The following is a 7,256-nucleotide window of genomic DNA, read 5'->3' on the forward strand; positions in this document are numbered from 1 at the left end:
AGAAGGTTTTGCTGTTACAGTCTGATGCACCATGGCATTTCTTCTCTCTGCACTCCTGCCAGTGGTTATGTCTCCTCTAGTCGCTGCTGTGGATATGTAGCCTTATTAGACTTTACCGATGGTAGGTTGAGCATTGCTCCCAGAACAGGGAGGAAGGAAGTCAAATGACACCAAGGTTGATTCAGAGATAGAGTTTATTCTGCTCTCCAGATAGCAGAAGGCATTTGCGTGGTCAGTTCACAGCAAGTCCAAAGAAATGAGAGATTTCATGCAGTATATATATCCTCCAGGCACCCTCTCCCCCCTTCCCCAGGAATCCACCACGTCAGCTTATATACGTAAGGTGACCTCCATGACCATAAACAGATATTCCTGTTCCGGTACTCTTGACCATAAAAGGTTGTTCCTGTTCCTATACTCTTATCTTGGGGCAAGAAGGTCACCAACTCTAAGAGCACTCCTGGCACCGTTCCCGGGTCTCTTGTCAGACCTGACAAGGTCTGTGCGTCAGTGTGTAAGATAAGACCCAGATGTGCCATCCCTGCTCCACTCGGAACTGGCAAGGCCATCTATTGCCGTCACGGACTGATAAAGGAGAGGGCTTTGAGCACTTGTTTATACAGCTGGGTTTCTGTTTATACATTGACTCAAGAGCTCAAGTTAATGCATTTTAGAAATGCTCCCTTGGAGAGGAAAAATGGGGATTTTGGGTCCTGTTTCAGACTGACTGCACAGACACCATTCCTTCAGATACACAACCTGACCATCTGTCTCCATGGTTCTAGATTCAGGTAGGTAGCCGTGTTGGTCTGACACAGTAGAAATATACAAAAAAATTATAAAATTGTCCAGTAGCACCTTAGAGACCAACAAAATTTGTTCTTGGTGTGAGCTTTCGTGTGCATACGCACTTCATCAGGCATCTTTTACCAAGAACAAACTTAGTTATATATTTCTGTCTGTCTCCAGGCACTGCTGTCATCTGCAAGGGATTCCAAAAATGAACTGGAAACCAGTCAAGTACCAGAGTATGGTCCACATACTCAACCCCCATCATTCCTGGGCCAGTTGAAGTATCTGATCACTTTTCAAGGGCAGTCCCATGTAGAGACTGCATCACAGTCATTCATTTTAGATTTCCAAACGCATGGGTGACACTTGGCTGCAGCACCAGAGAGCAGTCCGGGATGAACCTTCAAACAGTGTATTTTAGAAAAGTGGATGAGGAAAGAGTCCTTATTCTTGAGAACATGAAGGGAGAACTAGACAAAGAAAGCTGAGAACATGTTGACCGTTTCGTTCTTCAAACAGTTAGATGAGCACTCCCACACTTGAATGGAATGGGGGGGACTTTCTTCCATAAAAGATTTTTTGAAAATAATACTTGTAGTGTATTTTAAAAATTGCAGAGAAAAAGGCACAGGGGAGAGGAGTTGTGGCTTGTCACACATTATGCCACAAGAATAAATAGATGCCTGTGATAGTCTTACAATTTCACAGGGCAGTTATTAGAACAATGAATGTGTTAGGGGGGAAGCAGTGAAGAGATTCATATCCCTGCCACAATATATTCCCATTTGCCCTCAATCGTCAGGGATGAGGCTTAGCCACATTGCACAGTCCTCCGAGTGACGACTACGGTTTTAAATGCTTAAAAAACAAAAAGCAGGCACCTGGGTTTGCATGGGGAAAAAAGCTTGCTCCCCTCCAGTCCTCTATGCATGGAGTTTCATCTTCAGTCTTTTGTTTCATCTGGGTTGTTGAGAATATCAACTCTCTCCTGCCAAAAATGAAAGAAGCCTAGCGCTCTTCCCAAAAATTGTGGTGATGTATTTAAAATGTGCATTCCTTGTCGACAGAGTGTGCCTGTGTTCAAGATGCCAAGCATGCAACTTATCTCAAAACTGTGGCTATTTCATCTTTCTCAGCTGACTCTCCACCTGCCACTCACTGTGATTCTACCTACAGTTCCATCACTCTCTTGCCATCAATCATTCCTCCGTTACAAACTCTCCTTCCCACCCACCTTCCCAGTTGTTTTGCTCCTGGTAGGTGTTGGGGATGGGAAGAAAGAGGGAAAGTGTTGTAAGAAGGAAAGAAAGAAAGAAAGAAAGAAAGAAAGAAAGAAAGAAAGAAAGAAAGAAGCAGGCAGATGAAGAAATATGCATTCTATCACTCCTGCTGCTCCTGCACATCACCCCCTAAATGGCCTTGTGCAGCTGCCACAGAAAACGAGCCCCTAAGTTAGGGGTGGTTGGGAAATAAAAGACAGTACAGTGTTACCTTAATCCATTCTGGAAGTCCGTTCGAAAACCAAGGCGCACAGATTAATCCATTTCAGACTTTTAAAAACAACCCCTAAAAGTGCAATTTAACATGAATTTTACTATCTAAGGAGACCATTGATCCATAAAATGAAAGCAATAATCAATGTACTGCACTATAAAATAAATAAGACAGTATTGTAGATGATAAAAATTAAAATTATTATTTTTTTCTTACCTGCACTGATGATAGTCATTGTTTGGCTTTTATCCATTTCCACAGTCACACAATCAATCAATCAATCAATCAATCAATCAATTGCAGAACTAGGTTCCACACAGTCACAAAAACAAATTAACTGAAAAAGCCTCAAAAACAAAAACGCAAAATAAATAGCAAAAACAAAAGCGCCAAACTCAATCCATTCTGGAAGTCTGTTTGACTTCCAAAATGTTCGAAAACCAAGGCGCTGCTTCTGATTGGTGCAGGAGCCCCGGAAACAGTAGCCGTTAGCCGCATCGGATGTTCAGCTTCCGAAAAACGTTCGAAAACCGGAACACTTACTTCCGGGTTTTCGGTGTTTGGGAACCAAGGCATTTGAGTACCAAGGTGTTTGAGAACCAAGGTACCACTGTACAAGATGAAGAAAAAGGCATTTTAAAAACATTATTAAGATTGCATTTTACATAAAGGGGTGGCACTGGTCATCACCTTCCTTTTGCTTATTCTCACTACTGCCCTTATAGATCTCAGATGGGAGGAGGAGAACAAAATTCGAGTTGATTAGCCTTGTTCATCATTGGCTCTGGCGCCCCCTACTGTCATTCTCCCTGCCTCCTGCCCTACCAGTTCCAGTGCATACACAAGTGACTACTGTGTTATCAACTTCTGGATGGAAGAAGGGAGGGACTTGCCTGTTTTGTGTATGACTCTCTGCTAGGAGCCATGTGCAATGGGTATCGATTAATGAAGTTAGAAGAGAAGCACCTATGTCTCTGTTCTGATAAACAACAACATTCAAGCTTCTGTTATGGAATGGAGAACTTAAGATAGTAATATTCATGCTGAGCTATTTCTGTAATTGGTACGCATGTTACTTATGGCCTGGCAAATGTTAAAGAGCGGCAGTAAGTCTAATAAAGTGGGGCAATTATGTCTGCATGTTGAAATTTATTTATTCTCCGCTGAAAAGCAGGAGTAATGTGTTGAGGTTTCTCCCATCCCATTTTTACGGACTAGTGTTCCACTTAGTTAGCTCCCCAGGAGCACATGCAAAGATAGATTTTTCTACATGACTTTCCCAAGCAAAAGCATGTTCTGTAGCAATCTATAGCTTCTGCTTAACGAGGCTTCCGGGTTTTATCTTAAACATCTTAAGAAGTCCTATTAATAAACACTGACATTCCATTGATTATGCATCTTTATTGCTTTTGCTAAGCACATATCGTCAATTAAACCCTGCTACCTCGTTGAGGGTAAGCAGGACTCACAGGCGTCTAATAGTAACACAGCTGTGTGCTTTTTGGGTGATTGAGGCGGCAATTAACGAGTTTCTAATGGAACAGAGATTCCTAGTGACAAGCACAGCACGATAATAGGAAGGTGTCTCCTTTTGACTTCCGAACCCGGCGTGACGCTGAAAGAAATATCAGCTCTGCGGATGGACTTTTGTGCTTCCTCTGCCTGGCGCAGACTAGCACCTGAATGGAAACAATGCTGTTTGTGAATCTCTGCTTTCTGGAGGGTTCTAAAATGGGGATGTTAGCAACAAGCCTTTTTTGTACGTAAGGATATATACACTGCTCAAGATACACATGTCTTCTTTTTTTAAAGGTCCAGCATTGCCAGATTGCAACACTTTGATCTTCTCTGTTAGGAGTCTTGCTCCGTGTTTGCAGTCATGAGATTGTTGTCTATCACATGACAGTGTGTGTTTTCATTCCACAGTGTGGGAAGTGATGGAGACAGGATGTTTTGTGTTACTGTGTTCCGGAAAGTGGGACTATTGTCTTTTGTTTTTTTCTCTCTTTGCTGTCTGATGAGAAAGAGGAAGGAGCTAAGTCAGAATGCTCCGAGGGTATTATATGTAAATAAAGTAGATTAGCCAAAATGCTGAGCTACTGAGTTCTGTTACACAAACTGCCAATACTCTGCAGGATCCTAAGTGTGCTGATGCCTCTTGGTATCAGTCGCTGTGAAGTTCGGGCTGGAGAAAGCTTTTGAAGCTCCCGAACGATCAACCAGGAGGGAGAGAACATGCCAGTTGGGCATGTGTCTCTGTCAGGGGTCCTACACGCGAGTAGGACGATCCTAACACTCTCTGCCCATTTAAACCAAGGGGTGGAGCAATCTATGACCCTCCAGATGTCATTGACCTCGAAGTCCCATCAGATCCAGCCAGCATAGCCAATGGTCAATGGAATGATGGAAATTGTAGCAGAAAAGCTTATGGAGGTTCCTCACTCCTACCTTGGTGAAAAAGAAAGCAGTGAATGTTCTTCCCACCCCAATCCTCCGCCTTCTCCTTCTCTGCCCACTTCTCTCACCTGCTGTGGGATAACCTGGCTGGAGGTGATGAAAATGGTTGGTGGGTTGCTATGTTTCTATGGAGTAGCATCCAATCCACCTATAGTCAGGAGTAATGCAAGCCAACCATCTCAGTAAGAACCAGTTAGCCTTCCTCGATCCAAATGGAAGACTTCAAAGTGACTTGAAGCTCCAAGCATGTTATTGTCTGAAGGAGACCTGCTTGAAAATGATTTACAGATGGTATTTAACTCCAAGTGGGTTTGCCAAGTTGTATAAGACTGAATCAGATAAGTTCTGGAGATGCAAAGAGGTAGAGGGAATGTTTTTTCATAGTGGTGGACGTGTAAAAGGCTAAAAGAGTATTGGGAAATGATCCAAGATGAACTGAAAAATATGTTTAAAAGTACTCCCCCCTCCAAAAAAACCAGAGTCCTTTCTGTTGAGGATAATTCAGACTGAAATTGCTTGGTGTCAAAACAGGTTATTTATGTATGCCACTATTGTGGCCAGTGTTTAGTTAGTCCCAAAATGGAAAACGAGCGAGGTCCCAACCAAAGAAGAATGGTAGCTGACAGAATATGTGCAGCTTGCAGACTTAACATATAGAATAAAAGAACAAGAAGAACGTACATTTAGAGAAGATTGGAAAACGTTTATTGAATATATGGGAAACAACTGTGTACAGCTGAAAATGCTGGCAGCATTAAGATATATTCAACAGTGTAAATAAGTTTTGATGGATGTAATAATGGAATACTGAATGGTATAGTTTTTGTAAAATATGCAGGGATTTATGATATGTAAAATGAACCATGGAAAGAGAAGAAGGGAAGTCATTGATATCTTAAGGATGTAAAAATGATTGCTTTAAATTGTAAAACAGAAAATTTAATAAAAATTATATATAAAACAAACAAACAAATGGAAGGCTTCAGTCTTCTAGTACAACCATGAAATAGAGAGAGGCGTTCACCTCAAGGACTTGACTTTGACTGTCATAAAAAGGCAGGACATTATTAATTGTTTAACATATTGTGTCTTTACTGACAAGGAGAAGAAGGAGTGCTTGTAGTATTTTCTACCTCATGTTCCAGGCAACTTGGCTGCTCTCGGGTGCTACATATACCTTGACTGATAAGGCAGGCAAGGGCATCATTTGCTGTTTTGTCTCATGTCCCAAAATGGCCACTCACCCTTCTCAGTTGGGTAGCGGTTACGGACCTTGGACCCATCCACCTCCCCCAGCAGAAGCAGAAGCCACGTGCTGGCCAGCCATTAAGGGCCTTCTCTGGTCAGAAAAAGTACTGAGCAGGATTCCCTACCAGAAAATCAAGATAAAATGGGCCTGTCAGAAGCCCCCCTGGAGGGGCAATGCCCTGGTCACAATGCCTTGGCTGGGAATTGGTCACAGGCCTTGCCCAGGCAAGTGGCAATGTCCACCTTCTCAGTTTCTCCCACAGGCATTTATTTCACCACAACGCTGATGTTGTGACTTCGCCTGTCTTTTCAACAATAAAATCTAGCCAGAGTTAGAGGCACTTTTCAGTCCCATTGATTTCAACGGAACAAATCTAACCAAGTGGTTCACTCTCCTGTGAAAAGCAAGGTGTTTTCGAAATGCTTAGCTTTCACTGTATTTTGCCCAATTAAGCGAGCCACACCATTGGGCTGCGCATTTGCGTATCCTAACAACCAGCACCATTTAAGCTCCTTTTCCTCTCTTAAACTTCTTCACAATGGAGAGACATGAGCCCATGCAAATGCAGTTTCTGGGAGAGGAGTAAACTGTTGTCAGCTTGTATTTACTGCTTTTCAGACTGAGCACATATTACTGCAGGTCTACTGAACCACACTCCATTATCTCTTATTAATGGGAAATTGTCCATAAATTGCTGAGGCGTGACTCGTTTTCCCCAACACAGCTGCAGTCTTTTTATTTTGTGATAATCTAGCCTCGCAGGAATTTTAAAAGGAAGGGAGGGGGAGCTGAGAATGAGTGAGCACAGGGGATGAAAATAACCTGAAACAGCAAACAGAGGTGGACAAGGGATTATTCTATCCAAACACTGAATTGGGTAGCAGGGAAGCCAGAAAATGGACCAGATGCAACAGTCTGAACAGCTTCAGTCCAGAGGTCTGAAGGTGGATAGAAGAAATATTGAAGGGGGTCGTGGAAGAGGGGCTAAGTCTGATTCTTTCTGCTTAAGGTTCCTTTAAATTTACAAGAGAGTGAGCACATGCAGGAGAACATCCCGCCAAAAGAAGATTATTATGTGGCTATCTTGCCAACAAAGGTCCGTATAGTTAAAGCTATGGTTTTCCCGGTAGTGATGTATGGAAGTGAGAGCTGGACCATAAGAAGGCTGATCGCCGAAGAATTGATGCTTTTGAATTATAGTGTTGGAGGAGACTCTTGAGAGTCCCATGGACAGCAAGAAGATCAAACCTCTCCATTCTTAAGG

The sequence above is a fragment of the Podarcis pityusensis genome (assembly GCF_964106645.2).
Source record: "Podarcis pityusensis genome assembly, chromosome: 3".
In the NCBI taxonomy this organism is placed as follows: domain Eukaryota; kingdom Metazoa; phylum Chordata; class Lepidosauria; order Squamata; family Lacertidae; genus Podarcis; species Podarcis pityusensis.